The sequence below is a fragment of the Chiloscyllium plagiosum genome, unplaced genomic scaffold, assembly GCF_037043375.1.
Source record: "Chiloscyllium plagiosum isolate Xiang-an unplaced genomic scaffold, Cpla_swu_hap1 HiC_scaffold_35, whole genome shotgun sequence".
NCBI lineage: Eukaryota > Metazoa > Chordata > Chondrichthyes > Orectolobiformes > Hemiscylliidae > Chiloscyllium > Chiloscyllium plagiosum.
Window position 1 is genome coordinate 55,624,474 of NW_028270173.1, and position 26,480 is coordinate 55,650,953.

Here is a 26,480-nt window from a genome sequence, read left to right on the forward strand (position 1 = left end):
GTGTGAGACAGCTCGCAGGCCATAGTTATACTGCAGAACACTGAGTGTGAGACAGCTAGCAGGCTATAGTTATACTGCAGAATACAGTCAGCAGAGATAGCAGGCAGGCCATAGTAATACTGCTGACACCGAGTATGAGATAGCTGGCAGGCTATAGTTACACTGCTGAACACCGAATCGAAGACAGCTAGCAGGCCGTAGTTATGCTGCAGAACACCGAGTGTGAGGCAGCTAGCAGGCCAGAATTATACTGCTGAACACTGAGTGTGAGACAGCTAGCAGGCTATAGGTATATTGCAGAACACCGTGTGTGAAACAGCGAGCAGGCCATAGTTACAGTGCTGAACACCGAGTGTGAGACAGCTAGCAGGTTGTAGTTATACTGCTGAAAACTGAGTGTGAGACAGCAAGCAGGACATAATTTTTACTGCAGAACACCAAGTGTGAGACAGATAGCAGTCTATAGTTATACTGCAGAACACCGTGTGTGAGACAGCTAGCAGGCCATAGTTATAATGCAGAACACCGAGTGTGAGAACGCTAGCAGGCCAGAGTTATACTGCAGAACATCGAGTGTGAGCAGCTAGCAGTCCATAGTTATACTGCCGAACACTGAATGTGAGACAGCTAGCAGACCATAGTTATACTGCAGAACACCGAGTGTGAGACAGCTCGCAGGCCATAGTTATACTGCAGAACACCGAGTGTGAGACAGCGAGCAGGCCATAGTTATACTGCAGAACACCGAGTGTGAGACAGCGAGCAGGCTATAGTTATACTGCAGAACACCGAGTGTGAGACAGCTCACAGGCCATATTTATACTGCAGAACACCGAGTGAGAGACAGATCGCAGGCCATAGTTACACTGCAGAACACCGAGTGTGAGACAGCTCGCAGGCCATAGTTATAGTACAGAACACCAAGTGTGAGACAGCGAGAAGGCCATAGTTATATTGCAGAACACCGAGAGTGAGACGCTAGCAGGCCGTAGTTATACTGCAGAACACCGAGTGTGAGACAGCTGGTAGGCCATAGTTATATTGCAGAACACCGAGTGTGAGACAGCGAGCAGGCCATAGTTATACTGCAGAACACCGAGAGTGAAACAGCGAGCAGGCCATAGTTATACTGCAGAACACCGAGTGTGAGACAGCTAGCAGGCCATAGTTATACTGCAGAACACCGAGTGTGAGACAGCGAGCAGGCCATAGTTATACTGCAGAACACCGAGAGTGAAACAGCGAGCAGGCCATAGTTATACTGCAGAACACCGAGTGTGAGACAGCGAGCAGGCCATAGTTATACTGCAGAACACCGAGTGTGAGACAGCGAGCAGGCCATAGTTATACTGCAGAACACCGAGTGTGAGACAGCGAGCAGGCTATAGTTATACTGCAGAACACCGAGAGTGAAACAGCGAGCAGGCCATAGTTATACTGCAGAACACCGAGAGTGAGACAGCGAGCAGGCTATAGTTATACTGCAGAACACCGAGAGTGAAACAGCGAGCAGGCCATAGTTATACTGCAGAACACCGAGAGTGAGACAGCGAGCAGGCTATAGTTAGACTGCAGAACACCGAGTGTGAGACAGTTGCAGGCCATAGTTTTTTCTGCAGAACACCGATAGTGAGACAGCAAGCAGGCTATAGTTATACTGCTGAACACCGAGTGTGAGACAGCAAGCAGGCCATAGTTATACTGCAGAACACCGAGTGTGAGACAGCTCGCAGGCTATAGTTATACTGCAGAACTCCGAGAGTGAGAGAGCTCGCAGGCTATAGTTATACTGCAGAACACTGAGTGTGAGACAGCGAGCAGGCCATAGTTATACTGCAGAACACCGAGTGTGAGACAGCTCGCAGGCTATAGTTATACTGCAGAACACCGAGTGTGAGACAGCTAGCAGGCCAGAATTATACTGCTGAACACTGAGTGTGAGACAGCTAGCAGGCTATAGCTATATTGCAGAACACCGTGTGTGAAACAGCGAGCAGGCCATAGTTACAGTGCTGAACACCGAGTGTGAGACAGCTAGCAGGTTGTAGTTATACTGCTGAAAACTGATTGTGAGACAGCAAGCAGGACATAATTTTTACTGCAGAACACCAAGTGTGAGACAGATAGCAGTCTATAGTTATACTGCAGAACACCGTGTGTGAGACAGCTAGCAGGCCATAGTTATAATGCAGAACACCGAGTGTGAGAACGCTAGCAGGCCATAGTTATACTGCAGAACATCGAGTGTGAGCAGCTAGCAGTCCATAGTTATACTGCCGAACACTGAATGTGAGACAGCTAGCAGACCATAGTTATACTGCAGAACACCGAGTGTGAGACAGCGAGCAGGCCATAGTTATACTGCAGAACACCGAGTGTGAGACAGCGAGCAGGCTATAGTTATACTGCAGAACACCGAGTGTGCGACAGCTCGCAGGCTATAGTTATACTGCTGAACACCGAGTGTGAGACAGCTCGCAGGCTATAGTTATACTGCAGAACACCGAGTGTGAGACAGCTCGCAGGCTATAGTTGTACTGCAGAACAACGAGTGTGAGACAGCTCGCAGGCTATAGTTATACTGCAGAACACCGAGTGTGAGACAGCTCGCAGGCTATAGTTATACTGCAGAATACCGAGTGTGAGACAGCGAGCAGGCCAGAGTTATACTGCAGAACTCCGAGAGTGAGACAGCTCGCAGGCTATAGTTATACTGCAGAACACCGAGTGTGAGACAGCTCGCAGGCTATAGTTATGCTGCAGTACACCGAGTGTGAGACAGCTCGCAGGCCATAGTTATACTGCAGAACTCCGAGAGTGAGACAGCTCGCAGGCTATAGTTAGACTGCAGAACACCGAGTGTGAGACAGCTCGCAGGCTATAGTTATACTGCAGAACACCGAGTGTGAGACAGCTCGCAGGCTATAGTTATACTGCAGAACACCGAGTGTGAGACAGCTCGCAGGCTATAGTTATACTGCAGAACACTGAGTGTGAGACAGCTCGCAGGCCATAGTTATACTGCATAACTCCGAGAGTGAGACAGCTCGCAGGCTATAGTTATACTGCAGAACACCGAGTGTGAGACAGCTCGCAGGCTATAGTTATACTGCAGAACACTGAGTGTGAGACAGCTCGCAGGCCATAGTTATACTGCAGAACTCCGAGAGTGAGACAGCTCGCAGGCTATAGTTATACTGCAGAACACCGAGTGTGAGACAGCTCGCAGGCCATAGTTATACTGCAGAACACCGAGTGTGAGACAGCTCGCAGGCTATAGTTATACTGCAGAACTCCGAGAGTGAGACAGCTCGCAGGCTATAGTTAGACTGCAGAACACTGAGTGTGAGACAGCTCGCAGGCCATAGTTATACTGCAGAACTCCGAGAGTGAGACAGCTCGCAGGCTATAGTTATACTGCAGAACACCGAGTGTGAGACAGCTCGCAGGCCATAGTTATACTGCAGAACACCGAGTGTGAGACAGCGAGCAGGCTATAGTTATACTGCAGAACTCCGAGAGTGAGACAGCTCGCAGGCTATAGTTATACTGCAGAACACCGAGTGTGAGACAGCGAGCAGGCTATAGTTATACTGCAGAACACCGAGTGTGAGACAGCTCGCAGGCTATAGTTATACTGCAGAACACCGAGTGTGAGACAGCTAGCAGGCCATAGTTATACTGCAGAACACTGAGTGTGAGACAGCGAGCAGGCCAGAGTTATACTGCAGAACTCCGAGTGTGAGACAGCTAGCAGGCTATAGTTATACTGCAGAACACCGAGAGTGAGACAGCTAGCAGGCTATAGTTATACTGCAGATCACCGAGTGTGAGACAGCTAGCAGGCTATAGTTATACTGCAGAACACCGAGTGTGAGACAGCTCGCAGGCTATAGTTATACTGCAGAACACCGAGTGTGAGACAGCTCGCAGGCTATAGTTATACTGCAGAACACCGAGTGTGAGACAGCTCGCAGGCTATAGTTATACTGCAGATCACCGAGTGTGAGACAGCTAGCAGGCTATAGTTATACTGCTGAACACCGAGTGTGAGACAGCTCGCAGGCTATAGTTATACTGCAGAACACCGAGTGTGAGCCAGCTCGCAGGCTATAGTTGTACTGCAGAACAACGAGTGTGAGACAGCTCGCAGGCTATAGTTATACTGCAGAACACCGAGTGTGAGACAGCTCGCAGGCTATAGTTATACTGCAGAATACCGAGTGTGAGACAGCGAGCAGGCCAGAGTTATACTGCAGAACTCCGAGAGTGAGACAGCTCGCAGGCTATAGTTATACTGCAGAACACCGAGTGTGAGACAGCTCGCAGGCTATAGTTATGCTGCAGTACACCGAGTGTGAGACAGCTCGCAGGCCATAGTTATACTGCAGAACTCCGAGAGTGAGACAGCTCGCAGGCTATAGTTAGACTGCAGAACACCGAGTGTGAGACTGCTCGCAGGCTATAGTTATACTGCAGAACACCGAGTGTGAGACAGCTCGCAGGCTATAGTTATACTGCAGAACACCGAGTGTGAGACAGCTCGCAGGCTATAGTTATACTGCAGAACACTGAGTGTGAGACAGCTCGCAGGCCATAGTTATACTGCAGAACTCCGAGAGTGAGACAGCTCGCAGGCTATAGTTATACTGCAGAACACCGAGTGTGAGACAGCTCGCAGGCTTTGGTTATACTGCAGAACACTGAGTGTGAGACAGCTCGCAGGCCATAGTTATACTGCAGAACTCCGAGAGTGAGACAGCTCGCAGGCCATAGTTATACTGCAGAACTCCGAGAGTGAGACAGCTCGCAGGCTATAGTTATACTGCAGAACACCGAGTGTGAGACAGCTCGCAGGCCATAGTTATACTGCAGAACACCGAGTGTGAGACAGCTCGCAGGCTATAGTTATACTGCAGAACTCCGAGAGTGAGACAGCTCGCAGGCTATAGTTATACTGCAGAACACCGAGTGTGAGACAGCGAGCAGGCTATAGTTATACTGCAGAACACCGAGTGTGAGACAGCTCGCAGGCTATAGTTATACTGCAGAACACCGAGTGTGAGACAGCTAGCAGGCCATAGTTATACTGCAGAACACTGAGTGTGAGACAGCGAGCAGGCCAGAGTTATACTGCAGAACTCCGAGTGTGAGACAGCTAGCAGGCTATAGTTATACTGCAGAACACCGAGAGTGAGACAGCTAGCAGGCTATAGTTATACTGCAGATCACCGAGTGTGAGACAGCTAGCAGGCTATAGTTATACTGCAGAACACCGAGTGTGAGACAGCTCGCAGGCTATAGTTATACTGCAGAACACCGAGTGTGAGACAGCTCGCAGGCTATAGTTATACTGCAGAACACCGAGTGTGAGACAGCTCGCAGGCTATAGTTATACTGCAGATCACCGAGTGTGAGACAGCTAGCAGGCTATAGTTATACTGCAGAACACCGAGTGTGAGACAGCTCGCAGGCTATAGTTATACTGCAGAACACCGAGTGTGAGACAGCTAGCAGGCTATAGTTATACTGCAGATCACCGAGTGTGAGACAGCGAGCAGGCTATAGTTATACTGCAGAACACCGAGTGTGAGACAGCTCGCAGGCTATTGTTACACTGCAGATCACCGAGTGTGAGACAGCTCGCAGGCTATAGTTATACTGCAGAACACCGAGTGTGAGACAGCTCGCAGGCTATAGTTATACTGCAGAACACCGAGTGTGAGACAGCTCGCAGGCTATAGTTATACTGCAGAACACCGAGTGTGAGACAGCTCGCAGGCTATAGTTATACTGCAGAACACCGAGTGTGAGACAGCTCGCAGGCTATAGTTATACTGCAGAACACCGAGTGTGAGACAGCTCGCAGGCTATAGTTATACTGCAGAATACCGAGTGTGAGACAGCGAGCAGGCCAGAGTTATACTGCAGAACACCGAGTGTGAGACAGCTCGCAGGCTATAGTTATACTGCAGAACACCGAGTGTGAGACAGCTCGCAGGCTATAGTTATACTGCAGAACACCGAGTGTGAGACAGCTCGCAGGCCATAGTTATACTGCAGAACACCGAGTGTGAGACAGCTCGCAGGCTATAGTTATACTGCAGAACACCGAGTGTGAGACAGCTCGCAGGCTATAGTTATACTGCAGAACTCCGAGAGTGAGACAGCTCGCAGGCTATAGTTATACTGCAGAACACCGAGTGTGAGACAGCTCGCAGGCTATAGTTATACTGCAGAACACCGAGTGTGAGACAGCTCGCAGGCCATAGTTATACTGCAGAACTCCGAGAGTGAGACAGCTCGCAGGCTATAGTTATACTGCAGAACACCGAGTGTGAGACAGCGAGCAGGCTATAGTTATACTGCAGAACACCGAGTGTGAGACAACGAGCAGGCTATCGTTATACTGCAGAACACCGAGTGTGAGACAGCGAGCAGGCTATAGTTATACTGCAGAACACCGAGTGTGAGACAGCGAGCAGGCCATAGTTATACTGCAGAACACCGAGTGTGAGACAGCGAGCAGGCCATAGTTATACTGCAGAACACCGAGTGTTAGACAGCTCGCAGGCTATAGTTATACTGCAGAACACCGAGTGTGAAACAGCGAGCAGGCCATAGTTATACTGCAGAACACCGAGAGTGAGACAGCTCGCAGGCCATAGTTATACTGCAGAACACCGAGTGTGAGATAGCGAGCAGGCTATAGTTATACTGTAGAACACCGAGTGTGAGACAGCAAGCAGGCCATAGTTATACTGCAGATCTCCGAGTGTCAGACAGCGAGCAGGGTATAGTTATACTGCAGAACACCGAGTGTGAGACAGCGAGCAGGCCATAGTTATACTGCAGAACACCGAGTGTGAGACAGCGAGCAGGCCATAGTTATACTGCAGAACACCGAGTGTTAGACAGCTCGCAGGCTATAGTTATACTGCAGAACACCGAGTGTGAAACAGCGAGCAGGCCATAGTTATACTGCAGAACACCGAGAGTGAGACAGCTCGCAGGCTGTAGTTATACTGCAGAACACCGAGTGTGAGACAGCGAGCAGGCCATAGTTATACTGCAGAACACCGAGTGTGAGACAGCAAGCAGGCCATAGTTATACTGCAGAACACCGAGTGTGAGACAGCTCGCAGGCTATAGTTATACTGCAGAACACCGAGTGTGAGACAGCGAGCAGGCCATAGTTATACTGCAGAACACCGAGTGTGAGACAGCTAGCAGGCCATAGTTATACTGCAGAACACCGAGAGTGAAACAGCGAGCAGGCCATAGTTATACTGCAGAACACCGAGTGTGAGACAGCGAGCAGGCCATAGTTATACTGCAGAACACCGAGAGTGAAAAAGCGAGCAGGCCATAGTTATACTGCAGAACACCGAGAGTGAGACAGCGAGCAGGCTATAGTTAGACTGCAGAACACCGAGTGTGAGACAGTTGCAGGCCATAGTTTTTTCTGCAGAACACCGAGAGTGAGACAGCAAGCAGGCTATAGTTATACTGCAGAACACCGAGTGTGAGACAGCAAGCAGGCCATAGTTATACTGCAGAACACCGAGTGTGAGACAGCCCGCAGGCTATAGTTATACTGCAGAACACCGAGTGTGAGACAGCTCGCAGGCCATAGTTATACTGCAGAACTCCGAGAGTGAGAGAGCTCGCAGGCTATAGTTATACTGCAGAACACCGAGTGTGAGACAGCGAGCAGGCCATAGTTATACTGCAGAACACCGAGTGTGAGACAGCTCGCAGGCTATAGTTATACTGCAGAACACCGAGTGTGGGACAGCTAGCAGGCCATAGTTATACTGCAGAACACCGAGTGTGAGACAGCTCGCAGGCCATAGTTATACTGCAGAACACCGAGTGTGAGACAGCTAGCAGGCCATAGTTATACTGCAGAACACCGAGTGTGAGACAGCTCGCAGGCCATAGTTATACTGCAGAACACTGAGTGTGAGACAGCTAGCAGGCTATAGTTATACTGCAGAATACAGTCAGCAGAGATAGCAGGCAGGCCATCGTAATACTGCTGACACCGAGTATGAGATAGCTGGCAGGCTATAGTTACACTGCTGAACACCGAATCGAAGACAGCTAGCAGGCCGTAGTTATGCTGCAGAACACCGAGTGTGAGACAGCTAGCAGGCCAGAATTATACTGCTGAACACTGAGTGTGAGACAGCTAGCAGGCTATAGCTATATTGCAGAACACCGTGTGTGAAACAGCGAGCAGGCCATAGTTACAGTGCTGAACACCGAGTGTGAGACAGCTAGCAGGTTGTAGTTATACTGCTGAAAACTGAGTGTGAGACAGCAAGCAGGACATAATTTTTACTGCAGAACACCAAGTGTGAGACAGATAGCAGTCTATAGTTATACTGCAGAACACCGTGTGTGAGACAGCTAGCAGGCCATAGTTATAATGCAGAACACCGAGTGTGAGAACGCTAGCAGTCCATAGTTATACTGCCGAACACTGAATGTGAGACAGCTAGCAGACCATAGTTATACTGCAGAACACCGAGTGTGAGACAGCTCGCAGGCCATAGTTATACTGCAGAACACCGAGTGTAAGACAGCTAGCAGGCTGTAGTTATAATGCAGAACACCGGGTGTGAGACAGCTAGCAGGCCATAGTTATACTGCAGAACACCGAGTGTGAGACAGCTCACAGGCCATATTTATACTGCAGAACACCGAGTGTGAGACAGATCGCAGGCCATAGTTACACTGCAGAACACCGAGTGTGAGACAGCTCGCAGGCCATAGTTATAGTACAGAACACCAAGTGTGAGACAGCGAGAAGGCCATAGTTATATTGCAGAACACCGAGAGTGAGACGCTAGCAGGCCGTAGTTATACTGCAGAACACTGAGTGTGAGACAGCTGGTAGGCCATAGTTATATTGCAGAACACCGAGTGTGAGACAGCGAGCAGGCCATAGTTATACTGCAGAACACCGAGAGTGAAACAGCGAGCAGGCCATAGTTATACTGCAGAACACCGAGTGTGAGACAGCTAGCAGGCCATAGTTATACTGCAGAACACCGAGTGTGAGACAGCGAGCAGGCCATAGTTATACTGCAGAACACCGAGAGTGAAACAGCGAGCAGGCCATAGTTATACTGCAGAACACCGAGTGTGAGACAGCGAGCAGGCCATAGTTATACTGCAGAACACCGAGTGTGAGACAGCGAGCAGGCCATAGTTATACTGCAGAACACCGAGTGTGAGACAGCGAGCAGGCTATAGTTATACTGCAGAACACAGAGAGTGAAACAGCGAGCAGGCCATAGTTATACTGCAGAACACCGAGAGTGAGACAGCGAGCAGGATATAGTTATACTGCAGAACACCGAGAGTGAAACAGCGAGCAGGCCATAGTTATACTGCAGAACACCGAGAGTGAGACAGCGAGCAGGCTATAGTTAGACTGCAGAACACCAAGTGTGAGACAGTTGCAGGCCATACTTTTTTCTGCAGAACACCGAGAGTGAGACAGCAAGCAGGCTATAGTTATACTGCTGAACACCGAGTGTGAGACAGCAAGCAGGCCATAGTTATACTGCAGAACACCGAGTGTGAGACAGCTCGCAGGCTATAGTTATACTGCAGAACACCGAGTGTGAGACAGCTCGCAGGCCATAGTTATACTGCAGAACTCCGAGAGTGAGAGAGCTCGCAGGCTATAGTTATACTGCAGAACACCGAGTGTGAGACAGCGAGCAGGCTATAGTTATACTGCAGAACACCGAGAGTGAAACAGCGAGCAGGCCATAGTTATACTGCAGAACACCGAGAGTGAGACAGCGAGCAGGCCATAGTTATACTGCAGAACACCGAGTGTGAGACAGCTCGCAGGCTATAGTTATACTGCAGAACACCGAGTGTGAGACAGCTCGCAGGCCATAGTTATACTGCAGAACTCCGAGAGTGAGAGAGCTCGCAGGCTATAGTTATACTGCAGAACACTGAGTGTGAGACAGCGAGCAGGCCATAGTTATACTGCAGAACACCGAGTGTGAGACAGCTCGCAGGCTATAGTTATACTGCAGAACACCGAGTGTGAGACAGCTAGCAGGCCAGAATTATACTGCTGAACACTGAGTGTGAGACAGCTAGCAGGCTATAGCTATATTGCAGAACACCGTGTGTGAAACAGCGAGCAGGCCATAGTTACAGTGCTGGACACCGAGTGTGAGACAGCTAGCAGGTTGTAGTTATACTGCTGAAAACTGAGTGTGAGACAGCAAGCAGGACATAATTTTTACTGCAGAACACCAAGTGTGAGACAGATAGCAGTCTATAGTTATACTGCAGAACACCGTGTGTGAGACAGCTAGCAGGCCAGAATTATACTGCTGAACACTGAGTGTGAGACAGCTCGCAGGCTATAGCTATATTGCAGAACACCGTGTGTGAAACAGCGAGCAGGCCATAGTTACAGTGCTGGACACCGAGTGTGAGACAGCTAGCAGGTTGTAGTTATACTGCTGAAAACTGAGTGTGAGACAGCAAGCAGGACATAATTTTTACTGCAGAACACCAAGTGTGAGACAGATAGCAGTCTATAGTTATACTGCAGAACACCGTGTGTGAGACAGCTAGCAGGCTATAGTTATAATGCAGAGCACCGAGTTTGAGAACGCTAGCAGGCCATAGTTATACTGCAGAACATCGAGTGTGAGCAGCTAGCAGTCCATAGTTATACTGCCGAACACTGAATGTGAGACAGCTAGCAGACCATAGTTATACTGCAGAACACCGAGTGTGAGACAGCGAGCAGGCCATAGTTATACTGCAGAACACCGAGTGTGAGACAGCGAGCAGGCTATAGTTATACTGCAGAACACCGAGTGTGCGACAGCTCGCAGGCTATAGTTATACTGCTGAACACCGAGTGTGAGACAGCTCGCAGGCTATAGTTATACTGCAGAACACCGAGTGTGAGCCAGCTCGCAGGCTATAGTTGTACTGCAGAACAACGAGTGTGAGACAGCTCGCAGGCTATAGTTATACTGCAGAACACCGAGTGTGAGACAGCTCGCAGGCTATAGTTATACTGCAGAATACCGAGTGTGAGACAGCGAGCAGGCCATAGTTATACTGCAGAACTCCGAGAGTGAGACAGCTCGCAGGCTATAGTTATACTGCAGAGCACCGAGTGTGAGACAGCTCGCAGGCTATAGTTATCCTGCAGAACACCGAGTGTGAGACAGCTCGCAGGCTATAGTTATACTGCAGAACACCGAGTGTGAGACAGCAAGCAGGCCATAGTTATACTGCAGAACTCCGAGAGTGAGACAGCTCGCAGGCTATAGTTATACTGCAGAACACCGAGTGTGAGACAGCTCGCAGGCTATAGTTATACTGCAGAACACCGAGTGTGAGACTGCTCGCAGGCTATAGTTATACTGCAGAACACCGAGTGTGAGACAGCTCGCAGGCTATAGTTATACTGCAGAACACCGAGTGTGAGACAGCTCGCAGGCTATAGTTATACTGCAGAACACTGAGTGTGAGACAGCGAGCAGGCTATAGTTATACTGCAGAACACTGAGTGTGAGACAGCAAGCAGGCTATTGTTATACTGCAGAACACCGAGTGTGAGACAGCGAGCAGGCTATAGTTATACTGCAGAACACCGAGTGTGAGACAACGAGCAGGCTATCGTTATACTGCAGAACACCGAGTGTGAGACAGCGAGCAGGTTATAGTTATACTGCAGAACACCGAGTGTGAGACAGCGAGCAGGCCATAGTTATACTGCAGAACACCGAGTGTGAGACAGCGAGCAGGCTATAGTTATACTGCAGAACACCGAGTGTGAGACAGCAAGCAGGCCATAGTTATACTGCAGAACACCGAGTGTGAGACAGCGAGCAGGCCATAGTTATACTGCAGAACACCGAGTGTGAGACAGCTCGCAGGCTATAGTTATACTGCAGAACACCGAGTGTGGGACAGCTAGCAGGCCATAGTTATACTGCAGAACACCGAGTGTGAGACAGCTCGCAGGCCATAGTTATACTGCAGAACACCGAGTGTGAGACAGCTCGCAGGCTATAGTTATACTGCAGAACACCGAGTGTGAGACAGCTCGCAGGCTATAGTTATACTGCAGAACACCGAGTGTGAGACAGCTCGCAGGCTATAGTTATACTGCAGAACACCGAGTGTGAGACAGCTCGCAGGCTATAGTTATACTGCAGAACACCGAGTGTGAGACAGCTCGCAGGCTATAGTTATACTGCAGAACACCGAGTGTGAGACAGCTCGCAGGCTATAGTTATACTGCAGAATACCGAGTGTGAGACAGCGAGCAGGCCAGAGTTATACTGCAGAACACCGAGTGTGAGACAGCTCGCAGGCTATAGTTATACTGCAGAACACCGAGTGTGAGACAGCTCGCAGGCTATAGTTATACTGCAGAACACCGAGTGTGAGACAGCTCGCAGGCCATAGTTATACTGCAGAACACCGAGTGTGAGACAGCTCGCAGGCTATAGTTATACTGCAGAACACCGAGTGTGAGACAGCTCGCAGGCCATAGTTATACTGCAGAACTCCGAGAGTGAGACAGCTCGCAGGCTATAGTTATACTGCAGAACACCGAGTGTGAGACAGCGAGCAGGCTATAGTTATACTGCAGAACACCGAGTGTGAGACAGCGAGCAGGCTATAGTTATACTGCAGAACACCGAGTGTGAGACAACGAGCAGGCTATCGTTATACTGCAGAACACCGAGTGTGAGACAGCGAGCAGGTTATAGTTATACTGCAGAACACCGAGTGTGAGACAGCGAGCAGGCTATAGTTATACTGCAGAACACCGAGTGTGAGACAGCGAGCAGGCCATAGTTATACTGCAGAACACCGAGTGTGAGACAGCGAGCAGGCCATAGTTATACTGCAGAACACCGAGTGTTAGACAGCTCGCAGGCTATAGTTATACTGCAGAACACCGAGTGTGAAACAGCGAGCAGGCCATAGTTATACTGCAGAACACCGAGAGTGAGACAGCTCGCAGGCCATAGTTATACTGCAGAACACCGAGTGTGAGATAGCGAGCAGGCTATAGTTATACTGCAGAACACCGAGTGTGAGACAGCAAGCAGGCCATAGTTATACTGCAGATCTCCGAGTGTCAGACAGCGAGCAGGGTATAGTTATACTGCAGAACACCGAGTGTGAGACAGCGAGCAGGCCATAGTTATACTGCAGAACACCGAGTGTGAGACAGCGAGCAGGCCATAGTTATACTGCAGAACACCGAGTGTTAGACAGCTCGCAGGCTATAGTTATACTGCAGAACACCGAGTGTGAAACAGCGAGCAGGCCATAGTTATACTGCAGAACACCGAGAGTGAGACAGCTCGCAGGCTGTAGTTATACTGCAGAACACCGAGTGTGAGACAGCGAGCAGGCCATAGTTATACTGCAGAACACCGAGTGTGAGACAGCAAGCAGGCCATAGTTATACTGCAGAACACCGAGTGTGAGACAGCTCGCAGGCTATAGTTATACTGCAGAACACCGAGTGTGAGACAGCGAGCAGGCCATAGTTATACTGCAGAACACCGAGTGTGAGACAGCTAGCAGGCCATAGTTATACTGCAGAACACCGAGAGTGAAACAGCGAGCAGGCCATAGTTATACTGCAGAACACCGAGTGTGAGACAGCGAGCAGGCCATAGTTATACTGCAGAACACCGAGAGTGAAAAAGCGAGCAGGCCATAGTTATACTGCAGAACACCGAGAGTGAGACAGCGAGCAGGCTATAGTTAGACTGCAGAACACCGAGTGTGAGACAGTTGCAGGCCATAGTTTTTTCTGCAGAACACCGAGAGTGAGACAGCAAGCAGGCTATAGTTATACTGCAGAACACCGAGTGTGAGACAGCCCGCAGGCTATAGTTATACTGCAGAACACCGAGTGTGAGACAGCTCGCAGGCTATAGTTATACTGCAGAACACCGAGTGTGAGACAGCCCGCAGGCTATAGTTATACTGCAGAACACCGAGTGTGAGACAGCTCGCAGGCCATAGTTATACTGCAGAACTCCGAGAGTGAGAGAGCTCGCAGGCTATAGTTATACTGCAGAACACCGAGTGTGAGACAGCGAGCAGGCCATAGTTATACTGCAGAACACCGAGTGTGAGACAGCTCGCAGGCTATAGTTATACTGCAGAACACCGAGTGTGGGACAGCTAGCAGGCCATAGTTATACTGCAGAACACCGAGTGTGAGACAGCTCGCAGGCCATAGTTATACTGCAGAACACCGAGTGTGAGACAGCTAGCAGGCCATAGTTATACTGCAGAACACCGAGTGTGAGACAGCTCGCAGGCCATAGTTATACTGCAGAACACTGAGTGTGAGACAGCTAGCAGGCTATAGTTATACTGCAGAATACAGTCAGCAGAGATAGCAGGCAGGCCATCGTAATACTGCTGACACCGAGTATGAGATAGCTGGCAGGCTATAGTTACACTGCTGAACACCGAATCGAAGACAGCTAGCAGGCCGTAGTTATGCTGCAGAACACCGAGTGTGAGACAGCTAGCAGGCCAGAATTATACTGCTGAACACTGAGTGTGAGACAGCTAGCAGGCTATAGCTATATTGCAGAACACCGTGTGTGAAACAGCGAGCAGGCCATAGTTACAGTGCTGAACACCGAGTGTGAGACAGCTAGCAGGTTGTAGTTATACTGCTGAAAACTGAGTGTGAGACAGCAAGCAGGACATAATTTTTACTGCAGAACACCAAGTGTGAGACAGATAGCAGTCTATAGTTATACTGCAGAACACCGTGTGTGAGACAGCTAGCAGGCCATAGTTATAATGCAGAACACCGAGTGTGAGAACGCTAGCAGTCCATAGTTATACTGCCGAACACTGAATGTGAGACAGCTAGCAGACCATAGTTATACTGCAGAACACCGAGTGTGAGACAGCTCGCAGGCCATAGTTATACTGCAGAACACCGAGTGTAAGACAGCTAGCAGGCTGTAGTTATAATGCAGAACACCGGGTGTGAGACAGCTAGCAGGCCATAGTTATACTGCAGAACACCGAGTGTGAGACAGCTCACAGGCCATATTTGTACTGCAGAACACCGAGTGTGAGACAGATCGCAGGCCATAGTTATACTGCAGAACACCGAGAGTGAAAAAGCGAGCAGGCCATAGTTATACTGCAGAACACCGAGAGTGAGACAGCGAGCAGGCTATAGTTAGACTGCAGAACACCGAGTGTGAGACAGTTGCAGGCCATAGTTTTTTCTGCAGAACACCGAGAGTGAGACAGCAAGCAGGCTATAGTTATACTGCAGAACACCGAGTGTGAGACAGCCCGCAGGCTATAGTTATACTGCAGAACACCGAGTGTGAGACAGCTCGCAGGCTATAGTTATACTGCAGAACACCGAGTGTGAGACAGCCCGCAGGCTATAGTTATACTGCAGAACACCGAGTGTGAGACAGCTCGCAGGCCATAGTTATACTGCAGAACTCCGAGAGTGAGAGAGCTCGCAGGCTATAGTTATACTGCAGAACACCGAGTGTGAGACAGCGAGCAGGCCATAGTTATACTGCAGAACACCGAGTGTGAGACAGCTCGCAGGCTATAGTTATACTGCAGAACACCGAGTGTGGGACAGCTAGCAGGCCATAGTTATACTGCAGAACACCGAGTGTGAGACAGCTCGCAGGCCATAGTTATACTGCAGAACACCGAGTGTGAGACAGCTAGCAGGCCATAGTTATACTGCAGAACACCGAGTGTGAGACAGCTCGCAGGCCATAGTTATACTGCAGAACACTGAGTGTGAGACAGCTAGCAGGCTATAGTTATACTGCAGAATACAGTCAGCAGAGATAGCAGGCAGGCCATCGTAATACTGCTGACACCGAGTATGAGATAGCTGGCAGGCTATAGTTACACTGCTGAACACCGAATCGAAGACAGCTAGCAGGCCGTAGTTATGCTGCAGAACACCGAGTGTGAGACAGCTAGCAGGCCAGAATTATACTGCTGAACACTGAGTGTGAGACAGCTAGCAGGCTATAGCTATATTGCAGAACACCGTGTGTGAAACAGCGAGCAGGCCATAGTTACAGTGCTGAACACCGAGTGTGAGACAGCTAGCAGGTTGTAGTTATACTGCTGAAAACTGAGTGTGAGACAGCAAGCAGGACATAATTTTTACTGCAGAACACCAAGTGTGAGACAGATAGCAGTCTATAGTTATACTGCAGAACACCGTGTGTGAGACAGCTAGCAGGCCATAGTTATAATGCAGAACACCGAGTGTGAGAACGCTAGCAGTCCATAGTTATACTGCCGAACACTGAATGTGAGACAGCTAGCAGACCATAGTTATACTGCAGAACACCGAGTGTGAGACAGCTCGCAGGCCATAGTTATACTGCAGAACACCGAGTGTAAGACAGCTAGCAGGCTGTAGTTATAATGCAGAACACCGGGTGTGAGACAGCTAGCAGGCCATAGTTATACTGCAGAACACCGAGTGTGAGACAGCTCACAGGCCATATTTGTACTGCAGAACACCGAGTGTGAGACAGATCGCAGGCCATAGTTACACTGCAGAACACCGAGTGTGAGACAGCTCGCAGGCCATAGTTATAGTACAGAACACCAAGTGTGAGACAGCGAGAAGGCCATAGTTATATTGCAGAACACCGAGATTGAGACGCTAGCAGGCCGTAGTTATACTGCAGAACACTGAGTGTGAGACAGCTGGTAGGCCATAGTTATATTGCAGAACACCGAGTGTGAGACAGCGAGCAGGCCATAGTTATACTGCAGAACACCGAGAGTGAAACAGCGAGCAGGCCATAGTTATACTGCAGAACACCGAGTGTGAGACAGCTAGCAGGCCATAGTTATACTGCAGAACACCGAGTGTGAGACAGCGAGCAGGCCATAGTTATACTGCAGAACACCGAGAGTGAAACAGCGAGCAGGCCATAGTTATACTGCAGAACACCGAGTGTGAGACAGCGAGCAGGCCATAGTTATACTGCAGAACACCGAGTGTGAGACAGCGAGCAGGCCATAGTTATACTGCAGAACACCGAGTGTGAGACAGCGAGCAGGCTATAGTTATACTGCAGAACACAGAGAGTGAAACAGCGAGCAGGCCATAGTTATACTGCAGAACACCGAGAGTGAGACAGCGAGCAGGATATAGTTATACTGCAGAACACCGAGAGTGAAACAGCGAGCAGGCCATAGTTATACTGCAGAACACCGAGAGTGAGACAGCGAGCAGGCTATAGTTAGACTGCAGAACACCAAGTGTGAGACAGTTGCAGGCCATACTTTTTTCTGCAGAACACCGAGAGTGAGACAGCAAGCAGGCTATAGTTATACTGCTGAACACCGAGTGTGAGACAGCAAGCAGGCCATAGTTATACTGCAGAACACCGAGTGTGAGACAGCTCGCAGGCTATAGTTATACTGCAGAACACCGAGTGTGAGACAGCTCGCAGGCCATAGTTATACTGCAGAACTCCGAGAGTGAGAGAGCTCGCAGGCCATAGTTATACTGCAGAACACCGAGAGTGAGACAGCGAGCAGGATATAGTTATACTGCAGAACACCGAGAGTGAAACAGCGAGCAGGCCATAGTTATACTGCAGAACACCGAGAGTGAGACAGCGAGCAGGCTATAGTTAGACTGCAGAACACCAAGTGTGAGACAGTTGCAGGCCATACTTTTTTCTGCAGAACACCGAGAGTGAGACAGCAAGCAGGCTATAGTTATACTGCTGAACACCGAGTGTGAGACAGCAAGCAGGCCATAGTTATACTGCAGAACACCGAGTGTGAGACAGCTCGCAGGCTATAGTTATACTGCAGAACACCGAGTGTGAGACAGCTCGCAGGCCATAGTTATACTGCAGAACTCCGAGAGTGAGAGAGCTCGCAGGCTATAGTTATACTGCAGAACACCGAGTGTGAGACAGCGAGCAGGCTATAGTTATACTGCAGAACACCGAGAGTGAAACAGCGAGCAGGCCATAGTTATACTGCAGAACACCGAGAGTGAGACAGCGAGCAGGCCATAGTTATACTGCAGAACACCGAGTGTGAGACAGCTCGCAGGCTATAGTTATACTGCAGAACACCGAGTGTGAGACAGCTCGCAGGCCATAGTTATACTGCAGAACTCCGAGAGTGAGAGAGCTCGCAGGCTATAGTTATACTGCAGAACACTGAGTGTGAGACAGCGAGCAGGCCATAGTTATACTGCAGAACACCGAGTGTGAGACAGCTCGCAGGCTATAGTTATACTGCAGAACACCGAGTGTGAGACAGCTAGCAGGCCAGAATTATACTGCTGAACACTGAGTGTGAGACAGCTAGCAGGCTATAGCTATATTGCAGAACACCGTGTGTGAAACAGCGAGCAGGCCATAGTTACAGTGCTGGACACCGAGTGTGAGACAGCTAGCAGGTTGTAGTTATACTGCTGAAAACTGAGTGTGAGACAGCAAGCAGGACATAATTTTTACTGCAGAACACCAAGTGTGAGACAGATAGCAGTCTATAGTTATACTGCAGAACACCGTGTGTGAGACAGCTAGCAGGCCAGAATTATACTGCTGAACACTGAGTGTGAGACAGCTCGCAGGCTATAGCTATATTGCAGAACACCGTGTGTGAAACAGCGAGCAGGCCATAGTTACAGTGCTGGACACCGAGTGTGAGACAGCTAGCAGGTTGTAGTTATACTGCTGAAAACTGAGTGTGAGACAGCAAGCAGGACATAATTTTTACTGCAGAACACCAAGTGTGAGACAGATAGCAGTCTATAGTTATACTGCAGAACACCGTGTGTGAGACAGCTAGCAGGCTATAGTTATAATGCAGAACACCGAGTGTGAGAACGCTAGCAGGCCATAGTTATACTGCAGAACATCGAGTGTGAGCAGCTAGCAGTCCATAGTTATACTGCCGAACACTGAATGTGAGACAGCTAGCAGACCATAGTTATACTGCAGAACACCGAGTGTGAGACAGCGAGCAGGCCATAGTTATACTGCAGAACACCGAGTGTGAGACAGCGAGCAGGCTATAGTTATACTGCAGAGCACCGAGTGTGCGACAGCTCGCAGGCTATAGTTATACTGCTGAACACCGAGTGTGAGACAGCTCGCAGGCTATAGTTATACTGCAGAACACCGAGTGTGAGCCAGCTCGCAGGCTATAGTTGTACTGCAGAACAACGAGTGTGAGACAGCTCGCAGGCTATAGTTATACTGCAGAACACCGAGTGTGAGACAGCTCGCAGGCTATACTTATACTGCAGAATACCGAGTGTGAGACAGCGAGCAGGCCATAGTTATACTGCAGAACTCCGAGAGTGAGACAGCTCGCAGGCTATAGTTATACTGCAGAGCACCGAGTGTGAGACAGCTCGCAGGCTATAGTTATCCTGCAGAACACCGAGTGTGAGACAGCTCGCAGGCTATAGTTATACTGCAGAACACCGAGTGTGAGACAGCAAGCAGGCCATAGTTATACTGCAGAACTCCGAGAGTGAGACAGCTCGCAGGCTATAGTTATACTGCAGAACACCGAGTGTGAGACTGCTCGCAGGCTATAGTTATACTGCAGAACACCGAGTGTGAGACAGCTCGCAGGCTATAGTTATACTGCAGAACACCGAGTGTGAGACAGCTCGCAGGCTATAGTTATACTGCAGAACACTGAGTGTGAGACAGCGAGCAGGCTATAGTTATACTGCAGAACACTGAGTGTGAGACAGCAAGCAGGCCATAGTTATACTGCAGAACACCGAGTGTGAGACAACTCGCAGGCTATAGTTATACTGCAGAACACCGAGTGTGAGACAGCGAGCAGGCTATAGTTATACTGCAGAACACCGAGTGTGAGACAACGAGCAGGCTATCGTTATACTGCAGAACACCGAGTGTGAGACAGCGAGCAGGTTATAGTTATACTGCAGAACACCGAGTGTGAGACAGCGAGCAGGCCATAGTTATACTGCAGAACACCGAGTGTGAGACAGCGAGCAGGCTATAGTTATACTGCAGAACACCGAGTGTGAGACAGCAAGCAGGCCATAGTTATACTGCAGAACACCGAGTGTGAGACAGCGAGCAGGCCATAGTTATACTGCAGAACACCGAGTGTGAGACAGCTCGCAGGCTATAGTTATACTGCAGAACACCGAGTGTGGGACAGCTAGCAGGCCATAGTTATACTGCAGAACACCGAGTGTGAGACAGCTCGCAGGCCATAGTTATACTGCAGAACACCGAGTGTGAGACAGCTAGCAGGCCATAGTTATACTGCAGAACACCGAGTGTGAGACAGCTCGCAGGCCATAGTTATACTGCAGAACACTGAGTGTGAGACAGCTAGCAGGCTATAGTTATACTGCAGAATACAGTCAGCAGAGATAGCAGGCAGGCCATAGTAATACTGCTGACACCGAGTATGAGATAGCTGGCAGGCTATAGTTACACTGCTGAACACCGAATCGAAGACAGCTAGCAGGCCGTAGTTATGCTGCAGAACACCGAGTGTGAGACAGCTAGCAGGCCAGAATTATACTGCTGAACACTGAGTGTGAGACAGCTAGCAGGCTATAGCTATATTGCAGAACACCGTGTGTGAAACAGCGAGCAGGCCATAGTTACAGTGCTGAACACCGAGTGTGAGACAGCTCGCAGGTTGTAGTTATACTGCTGAAAACTGAGTGTGAGACAGCAAGCAGGACATAATTTTTACTGCAGAACACCAAGTGTGAGACAGATAGCAGTCTATAGTTATGCTGCAGAACACCGTGTGTGAGAACGCTAGCAGGCCATAGTTATACTGCAGAACATCGAGTGTGAGCAGCTAGCAGTCCATAGTTATACTGCCGAACACTGAATGTGAGACAGCTAGCAGACCATAGTTATACTGCAGAACACCGAGTGTGAGACAGCTCGCAGGCCATAGTTATACTGCAGAACACCGAGTGTGCGACAGCTCGCAGGCTATAGTTATACTGCAGAACACCGAGTGTGAGCCAGCTCGCAGGCTATAGTTGTACTGCAGAACAACGAGTGTGAGACAGCTCGCAGGCTATAGTTATACTGCAGAACACCGAGTGTGAGACAGCTCGCAGGCTATAGTTATACTGCAGAATACCGAGTGTGAGACGGCGAGCAGGCCATAGTTATACTGCAGAACTCCGAGAGTGAGACAGCTCGCAGGCTATAGTTATACTGCAGAGCACCGAGTGTGAGACAGCTCGCAGGCTATAGTTATACTGCAGAACACCGAGTGTGAGACAGCTCGCAGGCTATAGTTATACTGCAGAACACCGAGTGTGAGACAGCTCGCAGGCCATAGTTATCCTGCAGAACTCCAAGAGTGAGACAGCTCGCAGGCTATAGTTATACTGCAGAACACCGAGTGTGAGACAGCTCGCAGGCTATAGTTATACTGCAGAACACCGAGTGTGAGACAGCTCGCAGGCTATAGTTATACTGCAGAACACCGAGTGTGAGACAGCGAGCAGGCTATAGTTATACTGCAGAACACTGAGTGTGAGACAGCAAGCAGGCTATTGTTATACTGCAGAACACCGAGTGTGAGACAGCGAGCAGGCTATAGTTATTCTGCAGAACACCGAGTGTGAGACAACGAGCAGGCTATCGTTATACTGCAGAACACCGAGTGTGAGACAGCGAGCAGGTTATAGTTATACTGCAGAACACCGAGTGTGAGACAGCTGGCAGGCCATAGTTATACTGCAGAACACCGAGTGTGAGACAGCGAGCAGGCTATAGTTATACTGCAGAACACCGAGTGTGAGACAGCAAGCAGGCCATAGTTATACTGCAGAACACCGAGTGTGAGACAGCGAGCAGGCCATAGTTATACTGCAGAACACCGAGTGTGAGACAGCTCGCAGGCTATAGTTATACTGCAGAACACCGAGTGTGGGACAGCTAGCAGGCCATAGTTATACTGCAGAACACCGAGTGTGAGACAGCTCGCAGGCCATAGTTATACTGCAGAACACCGAGTGTGAGACAGCTAGCAGGCCATAGTTATACTGCAGAACACCGAGTGTGAGACAGCTCGCAGGCCATAGTTATACTGCAGAACACCGAGTGTGAGACAGCTCGCAGGCCATAGTTATACTGCAGAACACTGAGTGTGAGACAGCTAGCATGCTATAGTTATACTGCAGAATACAGTCAGCAGAGATAGCAGGCAGGCCATAGTAATACTGCTGACACCGAGTCTGAGATAGCTGGCAGGCTATAGTTACACTGCTGAACACCGAATCGAAGACAGCTAGCAGGCCGTAGTTATGCTGCAGAACACCGAGTGTGAGACAGCTAGCAGGCCAGAATTATACTGCTGAACACTGAGTGTGAGACAGCTAGCAGGCTATAGCTATATTGCAGAACACCGTGTGTGAAACAGCGAGCAGGCCATAGTTACAGTGCTGAACACCGAGTGTGAGACAGCTAGCAGGTTGTAGTTATACTGCTGAAAACTGAGTGTGAGACAGCAAGCAGGACATAATTTTTACTGCAGAACACCAAGTGTGAGACAGATAGCAGTCTATAGTTATGCTGCAGAACACCGTGTGTGAGAACGCTAGCAGGCCATAGTTATACTGCAGAACATCGAGTGTGAGCAGCTAGCAGTCCATAGTTATACTGCCGAACACTGAATATGAGACAGCTAGCAGACCATAGTTATACTGCAGAACACCGAGTGTGAGACAGCTCGCAGGCCATAGTTATACTGCAGAACACCGAGTGTAAGACAGCTAGCAGGCTGTAGTTATAATGCAGAACACCGGGTGTGAGACAGCTAGCAGGCCATAGTTATACTGCAGAACACCGAGTGTGAGACAGCTCACAGGCCATATTTATACTGCAGAACACCGAGTGTGAGACAGATCGCAGGCCATAGTTACACTGCAGAACACCGAGTGTGAGACAGCTCGCAGGCCATAGTTATAGTACAGAACACCAAGTGTGAGACAGCGAGAAGGCCATAGTTATATTGCAGAACACCGAGAGTGAGACGCTAGCAGGCCGTAGTTATACTGCAGAACACTGAGTGTGAGACAGCTGGTAGGCCATAGTTATATTGCAGAACACCGAGTGTGAGACAGCGAGCAGGCCATAGTTATCCTGCAGAACACCGAGAATGAAACAGCGAGCAGGCCATAGTTATACTGCAGAACACCGAGTGTGAGACAGCTAGCAGGCCATAGTTATACTGCAGAACACCGAGAGTGAAACAGCGAGCAGGCCATAGTTATACTGCAGAACACCGAGAGTGAAACAGCGAGCAGGCCATAGTTATACTGCAGAACACCGAGTGTGAGACAGCTAGCAGGCCATAGTTATACTGCAGAACACCGAGTGTGAGACAGCGAGCAGGCCATAGTTATACTGCAGAACACCGAGAGTGAAACAGCGAGCAGGCCATAGTTATACTGCAGAACACCGAGTGTGAGACAGCGAGCAGGCCATAGTTATACTGCAGAACACCGAGTGTGAGACAGCGAGCAGGCCATAGTTATACTGCAGAACACCGAGAGTGAGACAGCGAGCAGGCTATAGTTATACTGCAGAACACCGAGAGTGAAACAGCGAGCAGGCCATAGTTATACTGCAGAACACCGAGAGTGAGACAGCGAGCAGGCTATAGTTAGACTGCAGAACACCGAGTGTGAGACAGTTGCAGGCCATAGTTTTTTCTGGAGAACACCGAGAGTGAGACAGCAAGCAGGCTATAGTTATACTGCTGAACACCGAGTGTGAGACAGCAAGCAGGCCATAGTTATACTGCAGAACACCGAGTGTGAGACAGCTCGCAGGCTATAGTTATACTGCAGAACACCGAGTGTGAGACAGCTCGCAGGCCATAGTTGTACTGCAGAACTCCGAGAGTGAGAGAGCTCGCAGGCTATAGTTATACTGCAGAACACTGAGTGTGAGACAGCGAGCAGGCCATAGTTATACTGCAGAACACCGAGTGTGAGACAGCTCGCAGGCTATAGTTATACTGCAGAACACCGTGTGTGAGACAGCGAGCAGGCTATAGTTATACTGCAGAACACCGAGAGTGAAACAGCGAGCAGGCCATAGTTATACTGCAGAACACTGAGAGTGAGACAGCGAGCAGGCTATAGTTATACTGCAGAACACCGAGTGTGAGACAGCTCGCAGGCTAGAGTTATACTGCAGAACACCGAGTGTGAGACAGCTAGCAGGCCAGAATTATACTGCTGAACACTGAGTGTGAGACAGCTAGCAGGCTATAGCTATATTGCAGAACACCGTGTGTGAAACAGCGAGCAGGCCATAGTTACAGTGCTGGACACCGAGTGTGAGACAGCTAGCAGGTTGTAGTTATACTGCTGAAAACTGAGTGTGAGACAGCAAGCAGGACATAATTTTTACTGCAGAACACCAAGTGTGAGACAGATAGCAGTCTATAGTTATACTGCAGAACACCGTGTGTGAGACAGCTAGCAGGCTATAGTTATAATGCAGAACACCGAGTGTGAGACAGCCAGCAGGCTATAGTTATACTGCAGAACACCGAGTGTGAGCAGCTAGCAGTCCATAGTTATACTGCCGAACACTGAATGTGAGACAGCTAGCAGACCATAGTTATACTGCAGAACATCGAGTGTGAGCAGCTAGCAGTCCATAGTTATACTGCCGAACACTGAATGTGAGACAGCTAGCAGACCATAGTTATACTGCAGAACACCGAGTGTGAGACAGCGAGCAGGCCATAGTTATACTGCAGAACACCGAGTGTGAGACAGCGAGCAGGCTATAGTTATACTGCAGAACACCGAGTGTGCGACAGCTCGCAGGCTATAGTTATACTGCTGAACACCGAGTGTGAGACAGCTCGCAGGCTATAGTTATACTGCAGAACACCGAGTGTGAGCCAGCTCGCAGGCTATAGTTGTACTGCAGAACAACGAGTGTGAGACAGCTCGCAGGCTATAGTTATACTGCAGAACACCGAGTGTGAGACAGCTCGCAGGCTATAGTTATACTGCAGAATACCGAGTGTGAGACAGCGAGCAGGCCATAGTTATACTGCAGAACTCCGAGAGTGAGACAGCTCGCAGGCTATAGTTATACTGCAGAGCACCGAGTGTGAGACAGCTCACAGGCTATAGTTATACTGCAGAACACCGAGTGTGAGACAGCTCGCAGGCTATAGTTATACTGCAGAACACCGAGTGTGAGACAGCTAACAGGCCATAGTTATACTGCAGAACACCGAGTGTGAGACAGCGAGCAGGCTATAGTTATACTGCAGAACACCGAGTGTGAGACAACGAGCAGGCTATCGTTATACTGCAGAACACCGAGTGTGAGACAGCGAGCAGGTTATAGTTATATTGCAGAACACCGAGTGTGAGACAGCTGGCAGGCCATAGTTATACTGCAGAACACCGAGTGTGAGACAGCGAGCAGGCTATAGTTATACTGCAGAACACCGAGTGTGAGACAGCAAGCAGGCCATAGTTATACTGCAGAACACCGAGTGTGAGACAGCGAGCAGGCCATAGTTATACTGCAGAACACCGAGTGTGAGACAGCTCGCAGGCTATAGTTATACTGCAGAACACCGAGTGTGGGACAGCTAGCAGGCCATAGTTATACTGCAGAACACCGAGTGTGAGACAGCTCGCAGGCCATAGTTATACTGCAGAACACCGAGTGTGAGACAGCTAGCAGGCCATAGTTATACTGCAGAACACCGAGTGTGAAACAGCGAGCAGGCCATAGTTATACTGCAGAACACCGAGAGTGAGACAGCGAGCAGGCTATAGTTAGACTGCAGAACACCGAGTGTGAGACAGCGAGCAGGCCATAGTTATACTGCAGAACACCGAGAGTGAGACAGCGAGCAGGCTATAGTTATACTGCAGAACACCGAGAGTGAAACAGCGAGCAGGCCATAGTTATACTGCAGAACACCGAGAGTGAGACAGCGAGCAGGCTATAGTTAGACTGCAGAACACCGAGTGTGAGACAGTTGCAGGCCATAGTTTTTTCTGGAGAACACCGAGAGTGAGACAGCAAGCAGGCTATAGTTATACTGCTGAACACCGAGTGTGAGACAGCAAGCAGGCCATAGTTATACTGCAGAACACCGAGTGTGAGACAGCTCGCAGGCTATAGTTATACTGCAGAACACCGAGTGTGAGACAGCTCGCAGGCCATAGTTGTACTGCAGAACTCCGAGAGTGAGAGAGCTCGCAGGCTATAGTTATACTGCAGAACACTGAGTGTGAGACAGCGAGCAGGCCATAGTTATACTGCAGAACACCGAGTGTGAGACAGCTCGCAGGCTATAGTTATACTGCAGAACACCGTGTGTGAGACAGCGAGCAGGCTATAGTTATACTGCAG